Source organism: Carlito syrichta, unplaced genomic scaffold, assembly GCF_000164805.1.
Source record: "Carlito syrichta isolate Samal-C Ts95f unplaced genomic scaffold, Tarsius_syrichta-2.0.1 Scaffold288318, whole genome shotgun sequence".
Taxonomy (NCBI): domain Eukaryota; kingdom Metazoa; phylum Chordata; class Mammalia; order Primates; family Tarsiidae; genus Carlito; species Carlito syrichta.
Genome location: NW_007232414.1, coordinates 120,613 through 133,183, shown reverse-complemented (window position 1 = coordinate 133,183; position 12,571 = coordinate 120,613). Strand labels below are relative to the sequence as shown.

Genomic DNA, 12,571 nt, shown 5'->3' with positions numbered 1-12,571 from the left:
AAGCTGCTAGGAGCTGTGCCAGTCCTCTGGTGGTTGTGCGCTATATAGCTCAATTGCTAGGGAATGTCTGCAGTAATTCTGTAGTATCAACACAAGTGACTACAAACTGGGCCCCTTCCAACTTGGGAAGGGGGTTGATATAGTCCACTTGTCAGTGGGTCGAAGTCTCATGGTCCTGTTCAATATATTCACCTTTTGCTGGCAGTCTCTGTGGGTGCCTCTCAGCATATGGAACAATCATTGCAAGCAGTCACTATGTCAGAATATTTAATGGGAAGCTATAAACTTATCTGCACCTGGAATGCAAGTGTAAATTTTGGGCAACTCTGTCAAAGCAACCTATGGGTGTGAAAAGGGATCTGCTGCTTACTTTATAAGACATCTACTTCCAAATCTTTGCTGTTTTTAACCAGTGCACTCTCATGATACTAGAATTTTCTACTCTGAAGAAGCATTTCTATGGAAATCTTTATAGAGATTTTGCTAATTTGTGTTGTTAAACTTGTTTGGTGAGTTTATATCATTGTTAACCACATGCTCCTACAGATCACATATTGCATAGGTGTTTTGTTTTGTCCTTTCATCTTAGGTCAATTCTCCTTCATTTTATTCACCAAATTTTATTTACTTTAGATAAAAGAGGCATTTGTGTTATCATATGCTATATGGATCTGTACTTTGTTCGAAATACATATTCTCAGGCAAAACCTACAACTATGTTATCAAAATCTGGATTAAATAATATTTCCAGGTGATTCACATGCACATTTATGATTATTAAGTGGGCAATTGTTATTAAAAGTGAAAGTTTACATGAGTGTACTGATTTATCAAAAACGTATTGTTAATATTGTACCTTTCAATGTATATACATCTTGTCTCAAAAAAGAACTAGAATATAAGGTGGAGGTGGGAAACAGGTTGAAGTATAGATGAAATAAAAATGGCACAATTAGTTGTTGAGGCTGTATGACAGATCTATTACACTATTTTGTGTCTTTTGTTTAGCATGTTCTGTAATAAAACACTTATCTTAAATGACAAAGTTGATCTACATTGTTAGCTGTTAAGATCTTGGTTACCTTTGGCAGGAGGAAATGGGAAAATGGTTGTGGAGCGAGTGACTGAAGCTGATTCTATTTCTTAGTTACACAAGGGTATTTGCCTTGTAATAATTCATCAAGTTTTATGTGAATGCTTGGAGCTTGTATTTTTCTATGCAATTTATTAATCAAAAAATTTAAATATTACATATTTGCACAAAAACTGTAACTCAGTACCTCAGGAAAAGTACCGATGTTTTGTTTTGTTTTGTTCGAAAGTGAGACATGTTCACTCAGGATACCATTGGCTGGCTATTAATATTCTGAGGATTTTATTCATGTTCTAAGCCTCAGGTGACCCCCTAGCTCTCTTCATTTTTTATTTGCCTCAATTCAGTAAGTGGCATGGTTTTGATTTTTAATGATGCAATTTTTTTCCCAGCAAAGTCCTCCCCCAACATGATGGTGCTCACCAAGGCCAGGGCACCAAGCACAGTGCCCTGAACATAGTAGGACAGTTGTAGGACTGGGTTGAATCAGGAACAAATAAGTAGCAAAGGTCAGTTCTGTAAAGCATTCTAAGTAGGATATGCAGGTAAGACTGCAAGGTCACAGCTCAGCAGCAAACTTTTTGTTGTTGTTGTTGTTCACTCGAGAAACCATTTGCAACTAGGTTACCATAGATGTTGGTTTACTTTATTTTATTTTTGAGTTGATATCTCACTCTGTTGCCCAGGCTGAAGTGCAGTGGCACGATCACACTACCACAGTCTTCACCTTTTGGGCTCAGGTGATCCTTCTGTCTCAGTTTCCGGAATAGCTGAGACTATAGGCACGTACCATCATACCTGGCTCTTTAAAAAAAAAAAAATTTTGTAAAGACAAGGTTTCGTTATGTTGCCCAGGCTGGTCTTCAACTCCTGAGCTTGAGCAATCCTCCCACCTCAGCCTCCTAAAGTGCTGGGATTATAAGCATGAGTCATGTGCCTGGTCAGATGCTGGTTTAAAGCAGTGGTGCTGGGCTTGGCTTCAGACTGTAATCACCTGGAGAGCTTTAAACCACACCGTTGCCTGGGTCCCACACCAGGGATTCTGACTTAATTGCTTTGTTACAACTTGGACTTGGGGGAATATTAAAAGTCCTGCAGGTGATTCTAATGAGCAACCAGGGGTGAGAAGCTCTGGTGCAGGTTGAGGAATGCATTAACTGTGGGTAATTTCCATGTGTGTTGTGGAGATTTGCCCCATGGCTGCTTCTAAGTTTGGGGCCCTGGAAACAGCTTTGTTCTGTCAAAATCAAAATATAACTTTAAGAGTTACTCAGTTGTTTGGCTAAATTACAGTAGGAAGAAATGTCTTCTCAGTAGATCCATCTTTATGTCACTTGCTTTCACATTAAACAGTTGTTTCAGGGCCGGCCTCGGTGGCTCAGCCTGTAATCCCAGCACTTTGGGAGGCCAAGGCAAGTGGACTGCCTGAGCCCGCAGGTTCCAGACCAGCCTGGGAAACTTGGTGAGACCTCATCTCTACAATAAATCAAAAAATTAGCCAGGCATGGTAGCATTCGCAGTTCCAACTACTTGGATGGCTGAAGCGGAAGGATCGCCGGAGCCCAGAGGATCAATGCTGGAGTGGCTGTGAGTGTGCCATGGAACTCCAGCCCGGGTGATAGAGTGAGACTCCAATTTAAAAAAAAAAAAAGTTGTTTCAGGCACAGTAGTTTAATTTTGTCTGCCTACAGATACTGAAAAAGGAGTAAAAGTGTTCGCAGACATGTGGAGTGCATTGTACATGTTTTCACATTTCCTTTATGTTGAGAAATAAATAGTACTGGACTTTGATTTCCTAATCTCAACCCTCAGTCATTTCCTCAAATTATTCCAAGTCCTTCCAAGACACTTCAGAAACATTCTCTGAATAATTACTTTCAATGGTGAAGAGTACTAGATGGATAAGAATCTCATAGGAATTCTGTTTCTGTTGCAGAAGTGTCACTCTCCCAGAGCCTTGAAGGCCTAGGAAAGCTGCATGAGTCATGTGGCCTATGGAGGTACATGGACTTTGAAGTCAGGCATGGTTGATCCTGAGTCCCAGCTACTTAGTAGCTGTGGGACAGTTAAATACATTCATTTGAAAGAAAAGGCGTACTATTGCTTTTTTTAAAGCATCAATTTTGTATCTCTTCCTTCATTCCTACCTTTAGCAATGAGCTTTTATAGCTGCTCCCATCAAGTAGCAGATCTGTTTCCCAGACCTTGAATATGAGCTGGGCTTATTAGCTCTATTCAATAGAAAGCTGTGAATACAACAATATGTCGGTAGGAGTTTAGGCATAAAAAGTCTTGAATGTTTCTACTTTTTCTTTCAGAACACTTTCATCTCCACTGAAACAAACCCATGTTTGCTTACCGGGAGATGAGATACCATGGGGAGAAAAACCAAAGTGCCCCAGTTGACAGCCAGCTCACTCCCAGAGTCCACCCAGTGAACTGAAACCTGATCACAGCCCAGGTGAGAGCAGAAGAATGACCCAACTGAGTCAAACTAAATTTCTAACCAGTTCAGTCATGAGCTGGTAAGTTTGGGGTTAGATTGTTATGCAATGATAGCTAACTGATGCATATACCCATGACAGACAGGATGCCAGAAGTCAATGACAGGTTGATTACAAGTTACCTGAAAATAATGGGCATCCCATAGGTACTGATTTTCTTTTCCCTTTATTTACAGATGTCCATCTTGTTACATGTCATTGAGCTATACAGATGCGCATGTAGACATGTGTGCATGTGACTGGTGTTTAAACTCACAGTCTGCCACACCACAGGAGGAAATAGACAGTCACAGCTTGACCATTAGGGCCAAGGCCAAATTACAAAATACAAAGTTTTATTTCATCTATTTCTTTCACATCTAAATTCAAGTTAAGGCTGGGGACGGATCTGAAGACACTGGGTTCTCTCCTCTTGGGTCTCCATGTCCTTTGTTCCTTCTCCGATCTCTGGAAGGTGATGGGCCACTGCCAAGCAGCAGATGGGCAGCAGTGGTCTACTTGTTAAGACTTCTTGCTTATAGCTCCTACTCTTTCTCAAGGCATTGTCTCTCCCATCCTTGGCCCTATGGAAAGATGTTGGTGGGGAGAGTCTGTTCTCTTTCCTCTGGCGGAAGGGGAGGGTTCAGGCCTTTTACCTCCCTGAGGTCAGGGGAATCAGAACCCTCAGAGCTGCACTTCAGTGTAACTGCCACTGGCCATGTGGGCTCATGAGCACCTGGAATGTGGTTGGTCTGAATTAAGATGTGCTGGAAAGGTAAGCTACAGATAAGTGTCAAATATTTCATACCAAAAATATATATCCTTCAATAACAATGACATATTGATCACATATTAAAATGATCCTTTTTTTTTTGAACAGAGTCTCACTCTGTCGTCCAAATTAGAGTGTAGTGGCACGCTCGCAGCCACTGCAGTCTTGACCTGCTGGACTCAGGTGATCCTTCCGCCTTAGCCTTCCAAGTGGCTGGAACCACAGGCACACGGTACCATGCCTGGCTAATTTTTTTATTTACTGTAAAGACAAGGTCTCACTAAGTTGCCCAGGCTGGTCCCAAATCCGTGGAATCAGGCAATTCTCTCGCCTTTGCCTACCAGAGTTCTGGGATTACAGGTGTGAGCCACCGCACCTGGCTAAAATGATCCTATTTTGTATATATTTGGTTAAGTATATTATTACAATCGATTTCATGTGTTTCTTTTTATTTTTTTCTAATGTGGCTACTAGAAAATTCAAAATTTACATGTGGCTCACACTTTATTTCTTAGAGTATTGCCTGTCTTTGGATATGTCAGGCTCTCTGCTCAAAAGACCAGGAATTTGGGAGGCTGAAGTGGGAGGACTGCTTGAGGCCAGTAGTTTGAGACCTGCCTGGGAATATAGCGAGACTGTCTCTACAATAAATACATTAATACATAAATAAAATGGTCGTGATGGTGCATGCCTGTTGTTTTGGGAGGCAGAGGTGGGAGGATCACTTCAGCCCAGGAGTTCAAAGTTACAGTGAGTTATGTTCACGTCACTGAACTCCAGCCTGGGCGACAAAGCTAGATCTAGAGAAAACAAAACAAAAACAAAAAAACAAGGACAGAAAGAAAGAAAAACAGAGGAAATCTGAGACTTTAAAATAATTGTTATAATGTGGTTTACATTTGCGAATAACATATATATTATTCATAAAAAGGCATAGTTTCATATACAAGACGAATTGCAAACGCCCTAGGAGGACCCAGCACAAACAGAAGACGTTGCTTGAAAAGGCCTGGAACCAGAAACTGCCTGATATTCGCTGTCACTCAGGTTGCCGAGGGGCGGGATCTGGAGTCCTATCCAATCAGAGATGCTTAGGTAGGACACGTCCAATCAGGCGCGCAGCCGGAGAGGAGGGGGCGGCTTCCGGAATATGGCGGGGGTTTTGTCTCTGCGCCAGCCTGTGCTTGGAGTTCTCTGCAGGGCTCCGCATCCTTCTCTCCGCAAGGCCTACGTTTCTCTGTCCCGGCCTCTGTCCCCTGGGACCTGCAGGTCCTGGAGGTCGGTAGGGAGGACCTAGGACACCCGGAATCCGGGAAATGGTGAGTACAGGGCGGGCGTCTGGAGAGGAAGGAGGCGGTGGCTTCTGGCATCTGTTCGGGCCTTTGTCTCTCGCTCCAGCCAGAGCTTGGAGATTATCTCCATTTCCTGCGTTCTCGGCTCCCGGAGTCTCGGTGTCTCTACTGCAGCCTCTGTCCCCTGTGACTTGTAGGTCCTAGAGGCCCCTAGGGAGGACCCGGGACACCCGGAAACCGGGAAATGGTAAGTGCGAGTGGGCTTCCCGGTGGGGGAGGAGCGGCGGAACCGGCCTTGCGGGACTCAGGCCTCCCCGGCAGCCCCCGAGTCTGGACCCGCGTCCCCGCCGGCAGCGCGGCCCTCGGCCTTCTCCGGTGCAGTGTAGGGCCAGGCCGGCAGCCGGGACCTAAGGTCCTATCCTATCCCTGCGCGGCTCCCGCCCAGAACCCCCTCTGGCCGCTCTGCGCCCGGGCCCCCAAGTCCCACAGATTATGCGGGGACGACGGGAGAGTGCTGGGAAGGATCTCACACATGTGCAGAGATGACGAGAGGGCCCCGCGAGGATCCCACTCGTGTGCGGGGGAGGGGAGGGCACGTCTCGTGTTTATTGTGGTTTCTTTGCCTCAGTCCTTCACACAAGCTGCTGTCTTGAGATTGAGTTACTCACCATCCCCAACCTTTCCACAGCTTATGGGACTTGAGTTGTGTCAAGTATATTTTTTTATGTTGACAATGTCTTTGTGTCAGTGAGGCACAAAATATAATTTTAAAGAATTTCCTTGAGCCAAGGTGAAGACAGTTGCATGGAAGACTCAGACCCAGGTAACCTTGATTATGAGCTCCATTTGGTTTTTGTTACAAGTAGGTTTTTAAAGGCAAAAATCAGAAGGCGAATACAATGTTTGTCAGGAATCCTCAGTGGTTTGCAAAAATAACATTGATTAGTGATTGACTGTATGTGTAAGCATGTTTTTACCTTTCTTAAGTGTCGATTGTGAAGAAAGAATGTGGAGCAATCAGATTTGTTTATTTGCTGGCCAGAGAGTGGAGAAGGGGTACTGTCTAAAAGTGCCTGCTCCCCAGCACTGAGAGGAAGGACTGTCAGACTTGGGTGGGACGGGGTGGGGAAGGTGTAACATGAACAGGGTGGAGTCCAGACACACAGGCCAGGAACAGCCTTTTCCATATGCCAGGTGGACACAGAATGGCAGAGACTGTCCTACTGGGGAGAAGCTTTAGCATTATGTGACATGTTAATAAGCTAAAGGTAACTGAGGAATCTAAAAGCTTTCATGCCATCTCATTAGGGCTGTTTTGGTGACAAAGCCCCTCCTATGTCTATTTGTTCCTCATTCTTTTTTTATGTTTTAAAATTTATTTTTATTTATTTAGAGATGGTGTCTTACTATTTGCCCAGGCTGGGCTTGAATTCCTGGGCTCAAGTGATCCTCCTACCAGAATGTTGGGATTACAGGTGTGAGCCACCCTGGCTGGCCACTCCTCATTCTTGAGGCCTGTGGAAGGGGAAAGTGTCTGTCTTCTGGAACTACTTCCTGTTGTGTAGGGACATTGAGGGGTCGTGGGTTAGAGAAGCTAAATTTTTCCCTTACTGTCCTCAGGTACTTTTGGTTATCACCAGGTTTCAGTCCCAGCTGCTCATAGCCCTAATTACTCTTTGCAGTTTAATTGCCTCTAGTCTTTTACTAACAAAGCTCACCAAAAGTTAAGAATGCAAGGGCCAAAGTGTAGCAGAAACAGGACTGCCACCAGGAAGCCAAGGAAAGAGAAGAACCAGATAAAATTGGGCAGAATGGTCTTTACTGTGTTCTGGACCTCATTGTAATTGACCTTGCCTTCCCCAAAGGAGTGAAACCATTGAGCCTGAGTATAAATTTCAGGGATGTTGAGATGACTTCCACTTGACCTGTGATGTTTATCCACATGCAGCTGGAGGTATTGGTGAGTGCACACCCCCCTTATTGTTCCACTTGTAATTAGTCTGAAGCCAGTCAGTTGTTCCGCACTACATTTGAGGGTTCCATGAGGGAAGAATTTTTTCATCACATTGGGGGTATTATAGTCCTCCTTGAGTCAAGCTAAAGTTTATATTTTCAACTGGATCCCCTACAAGGGGGAGCATAGAAGAAGCCCTGATTCTCAGGATTATCTATCCCATGCCAGATTGTGCATTGGCTTGGTAGTTTCCATAGCTGACTGAGTAGGGACACCAGTGGGTGTCATTTGGAATACAAGGGACAGTGAGGTTGAAGGTAAGGGAGTAGACACTGAGGGTCAGCACTTCTCACATGTTTCTCCTTCCCCTGAACAATTTAAATCTGAAAACCTAATGGGAGGTTTATAGGCATATTTGACCTTAGGAGTGAGGTCTACACAACCCAGAAAATGGGAAGAGCTCAAGTGACAGCAACAGGCTCGTGTGGGACTTTGGATCTTCAACTTACCATCACGATGTCAGTGTCGCTGTTAAGAGGGTATGGGTCCAGGTGCAGTGGCTTAAGTCTGTAATCCTAGCACTTTGGGAAGCCAAAGTGAGAGGATTGCCTGAGCTCAGGGGTTTGAGATCAGCCTGAGCAACTCAGTGAGACCTCGTCTCTACAATAAATCAAAAAATAAGCTCAGTGTGGTAGCGCATGCCAGTAGTTCCATCTACTTGGAAGTCTGAGGTGGAAAGATCACCCGAGCCCAGCAGGTTGAGGCTGTGCTAGTTGTGAGCATGCCACTGCATTCCAGCCTGGGCGATAGAGTGAGACTCCAACTCAAAAACAACAAATGGTATGGAATAGAACATCTTGTCTGAGTCTGGGGATGCCTATGGAATATCCAGCATTCAGAGAGGTTGTTTCCATCAGCCATAATGTAGGAGAAATTCACTATTGCATTGGCTTCCCAGAGACCATTGGTCACCGGAACGAAGTTGCACAGGATAAGGGATGAGGTAGGATGCATGTTATGTTAGGGACACAGGTGATATTCAGTAAAGGCTACCTCTTCAGGAAACACCGTGGGACCATCAAAAGCCCTGAAAGAGTGTGGTCACAATATATGCATTTTTTTTTTTAGTTGGAGTCTCACTCTGTCACCCAGGCTGGAGTGCAGTGGCACTCTCACTGCCACCCCAGCGTCGCAATTTTGTACTGAAATGCCAGAAGGGCTACAGGTCAAGACTAGAGTGCCTAAAATTATCAAGGATAAAAGAAAACAGATCCCTAGGTTAGGGACGGCTGTGGGTACAGCAGAATAAGCTCTAAGTCCACTAAAAGTAGAACCCAGACATGACAACAGCAGCACTTCTGGTAGGAAGAAGTGCTGCATCCAAAGAGATCTGCAACTATTAGCAATATAAAGTGGGGACAATGACCCTTTCCAGGTGGTTGTGGTCTCCTTTATTTGGAAGTCTGGTTTTGGTTTCCAGAACAGCAGTTTTAAATCAAATGGGTTCAAGCTGGTGTAGTCCATTCTACCCATTTCACTTGAGTGTGGTGAATACACAGGGTGACTTCCTGGAGTTTCAAGGCAGAATGGGTGGTTAGAACCACCAGATAAGGTCCTGCCATTTCAGAACTAGCTGGCTCTCTGGGGTTTGGGCTTTTCAGGTTTCTAGGTAAATCCAATCCCCAGTGATGCAAGTGTTCAGAAGCAGGACAGTTGATGGTAGGGAAGCCTGATTTCCATAAGCTGCAAGAACATGGGCCCTCTCTCCAATATGTAGTACATATTTTAACTGTTTCAATTCTTGTGGGCTTAGTCCCCACCCTGTTGTAGCCTCTGGGATGCATCTCCCATACATCAGTTCAAATGTGCTGTATCTTAGTTCTCCCTTTGGGGCAGTCCTCTGTTCCTTTGTCCTCTGGCACAGCTTAGCTGGGGCTCTCTTGATGCTGTGGTTGGCTCTACCTTTCCTGTGGACTGCAGTGTCCATTCTGTATGGCATTCCCAAGTGATTCCTAGGCCTTAAGCTACCTTTTGTGTAACTTGGGAAACAAAGTGTGTTAGGCCTTGAATGTCTCTTGACAATACTTCTCCAAACAAACTGAGGAAATTCTTAAACCTTGTGGTAACTGTCCAGCAGAGTTGTTGCTTTTGCTTTGTATCAGGCTCCTGTCATTCAAAGGCAAAAACCTGAGTCTCAGTAGCCAGAGGGATGCACAAAAAGGCATCCTTCAAGTCCAGGACGGTACACTACTCTGCCTGGTAATGCGGCCAGAAGGGTGCATGACTTGGGCACCACAGAGTGAATATCCTCTGTAGCCTCAGTGACTATTCCGAGGGCCTGTACTAGTCTATATTCTAGCCTGAGCTTTTTAATGGGAAGATTGGGGATGTTGCAGGGTGACTGGCAGCCTCTCAGGAGTTCTTGTTTCTGGAGCTCTGAAATCACTGGGGTGATCCCTCTTGGTATCTCTTGCCTAAAAAGGGACTGCCTTTGACTTGGGCAGGGATAGCTGGGTTTCAGTCTGACTGTTGCTGGCCTTGCATGAATTGCCCTGCCCACACCTCAGGATCTATTATTTTGGACACATTTCTACTTAATAGCATTATTACTAGGTGACCCTTCTCAAGGGGGACTCCTATCTCTGGGTGTGACTCATTAAAGGTAAGTGTAGCCCCTAGCTTCTGTAAGAAATCCTGTTCCAGGGTGGGTAGGAGGACACGCAGGAACATAAAGAAAATAATGGACTGGGCGCGGTGGCTCATGCCTATAATTCCAGCACTTTGGGAGGCCAAGGTGAGAGGAATGCTTGAGCCCATGGATTCGAGACCAACCCGGACAACTTGGTGAGACCTCATCTCTACAATAAATCAAAAAATTAGCCAGTTGTGGTGGTGCATACCTATAATTCCAGCTACTTGGAAGGCTGAGGTGGAAGAATCATCTGAGCCTAGCAGGTCGAGGCTGTGGTGGCTGTGAGCGTGCCACTACATTCCAGCCTGGGTAACACAGTGAGACTCCAACTCAAGAATAAAAGAGAAAAAGGAAACAATGGATTAGCATCTTATCATTTAATTTACATTCTAGGGGTTCATTAAAGGAGTCACCTCTCATTGTCTCTGATACTTCCATAGTCCTGCATTTCTGGTGAGTAAGTTTACCTCTGGGGGGGGTCTTTAAAACCAAGTAGGAGGCCCTAGTGTTGACTGAGAAGTTAACAGACTTACTTCCTATGTCAGTGCCAGCTGTAGCTCCTTAGGGGATACCTGGAGGGCCAACTGAGAAGTCCCTGGGCCCTGTCAATCTTTACTTATTTGAACCATTAGCCTCTGAGAAACATTTGGGTAAAACATCTCCTTCTCATTGGAAACAGAAGGGACAGTCCTTCTTCCTGTTCCCTTCCATTTTACAGAGGGCACATAGGTTTGGTCCCAGTCTCTTAGATTCTTTGGGCTTTCCCTGGAGGTTGGGGGTCTCTCACTGTGATTTTCCATGGATAGGTATTCTGGGTGTTAGCCAGCTGTTATGGGAGGGTGACAGCCAGCAGGTGGACTTTCTAAAAAGTCCTTTTTTCTTCTTTCTCTTTGTCTTTCTTACATTCCTCTTACTTGTCTTGGTTGTTGCACATTCTATTTACCAGATTGACTAATCGTCCAATGGGGGCATTGGGCTCTAATTCTACTCTTTGGAGTTCCATCTGGTGTCCATTGTGCTCTGGGAGATGAAGTGGGACTTTAGGACTGCTTCTCTCTCTATTGAGTCAGGGTTCAGGGGATTACACATTCTCAAGTTCTCCCTCAATCTTTTCAGTAAGATAAACAGCCTTTGCTTGGCTTTCTGCATCACTATTTTAATTTATTCTAGTTAGTGGATTTCTTTTCTGTGGCTTCTATTTCCTTTAAAATTAGCATCTAATAGTGACTGAGTGTTGCCCATCCCACCTCTGTTTCCAATACTCCTGATTTTTTTTTGGAGGGGGGTCACCTATCTGTTTTTACTCTTGTACAGGCAATCTCCAGTGGTAGTGGATGCACACATACTATGTTTGCCCACAGGAAATTCCGAGTTTTTTTGGTAGAAAATTTTTTTTTTTTCCAGAATAGGAGGACACCACCCTACCCACCTCCAGGGTCCCCTCACAGTTGCCAAAGTGGCTCTGGCTATAACATCAAGCTGGGCACCCTGTTAAGGAAGACCCTCAAAAGAGCAGTGGGGCATACAGGAGGCAGTGGATTTCTGACAATGGCTAAAACCTCCATTTGTAGGTCCCAAATTTTATATGTGAGAAGTTTCTCTACCACAAGACACAGAGAGTCCTGCCTCCACAAATATTGATCCAGAGCTTGCTAGAACAAGGCAAACTGAACTAGAGGAGCCCAGGACATATTTACCAGTTGACATGGGAATGGTGGCCCTTCCAGCTCAGAATCAATGAAGACTTGAAAGCAGATGAATAGCAGGAGGGCTAGGTAGTCCAGTGACTGTGGTAGATCCCAAGGCACAGGGTAGAGCCTCTCCACTCAGGACAGAGCCCGGATCGGGGCAGAGCCCCTTACAGGATGATCTGGAGTCAGCATGGGACTGAGGTGTGAAGCTGCATGTGCGCAAGAAGGTGCCCTCTGAGCTGTGATAGGGCAGCCCAGATCAGAGGATAAGACTGGCTGCAAAGTAGGGAGTGGAAAGAAGGGACACTTCAAAAGCAGTGCATTGTAGAGGAATATGAGGCCCAGTTAGGGCAGCAGCAGTTGGGTAAATTGGGTAAGTTGTAAAAGGAAATCTCAGGATGAGATTTTGCAGATGTTACAAAGAGACTTACTGATAACAGCAAAGAGCTGTAAAAGCTGGTAAACCAGTTATAAAACATTAGAAGTAAATAAAAAAGTTATTCATTGTTGCTAGTTAGCCATTGCTGTTAACTATATATTAAAAAAACAAAATACCACCATCAATCAACCACTTCACAAACCTCTGAAAATTTT

At 44.8% G+C, this 12,571-nt stretch overlaps 1 protein-coding gene across 1 annotated transcript in view; it reads left to right on the top strand.

The window, feature by feature from the left end:
* Positions 1–12,571, top strand: part of LOC103255654 (zinc finger protein 208-like) — a 112,820-nt gene that overhangs the window by 76,218 nt on the left and 24,031 nt on the right. The gene's annotated exons all lie outside the window — the stretch shown is intronic.